We start from the raw sequence: 891 nt of genomic DNA on the forward strand, positions 1-891 counted from the left end.
GCCCACCCCCACGACTGGCCTTTAGCATTCAAGTGTCACTGACTCGTTCTATTGATAACAAGCTAACATTATTAATAAAATGATTGATTAATTATCCGGACATTATGTCTCCTGAACTTTTAAAAGTCGCAGCATCCGTGTTGCAGATGTATTGGAGAGGGATGTCTGTTCTCGAGGAAGCTACAACTCAAATATGGAGGCCAAGAATTAACGGGGTCATAAGGCACTGAGCATAAAGCAGAGATGCCGATAAACTTCTGTGGAAAATTCGGGGAAGGAGACAGAGCCGGTGAGCTTAGATGTCAGAGCAGGATTCCCGGGGGACATGACCCTTGAACTGGGCCCTGAAGGAAGATCTCAGCAGGCGGAGGTGAGGAAGGTGTGTGTGTGGTGATGGAAGCCAGTAAAAACGCGGAGCAAGATCAGGGTGCACGGTCCAAGGTGGTCGGAATAGTCTGGGGCACCTGGATCATCTGCTTTCTCTCTCAGAGGTAAGAGGGAGCTAATGGTGGGCTCCAGGTGGGGCTGAGGGGACATCCCGCAGCTCCGGGGCTGACACGGGGCTGGAAGCCGGAGACAAAACAAAAAGCCGGCCAGGGCCGAGCATGTGCCCCTTCCCTCCTCGCACTCCGGCCCCTTCCCCCCTCGCACTCCGGCCCCTTCCCCCCTCGCACTCCGGCCCCTTCCCCCCTCGCACTCCGGCCCCTTCCCCCCTCGCACTCCGGCCCCTTCCCCCCTCGGACTCCCGTCCCTTCCCCCCTCACACTCCGGCCCCTTCCCCCCTCGCACTCCGGCCCCTTCCCCCCTCGGACTCCCGCCCCTTCCCCCCTCGCACTCCGGCCCCTTTCCCCCTCGCACTCCGGCCCCTTCCCCCCTCGCACTCCCGCCCCT

The sequence above is a fragment of the Sminthopsis crassicaudata genome, chromosome 3, assembly GCF_048593235.1.
Source record: "Sminthopsis crassicaudata isolate SCR6 chromosome 3, ASM4859323v1, whole genome shotgun sequence".
Classification (NCBI taxonomy): domain Eukaryota; kingdom Metazoa; phylum Chordata; class Mammalia; order Dasyuromorphia; family Dasyuridae; genus Sminthopsis; species Sminthopsis crassicaudata.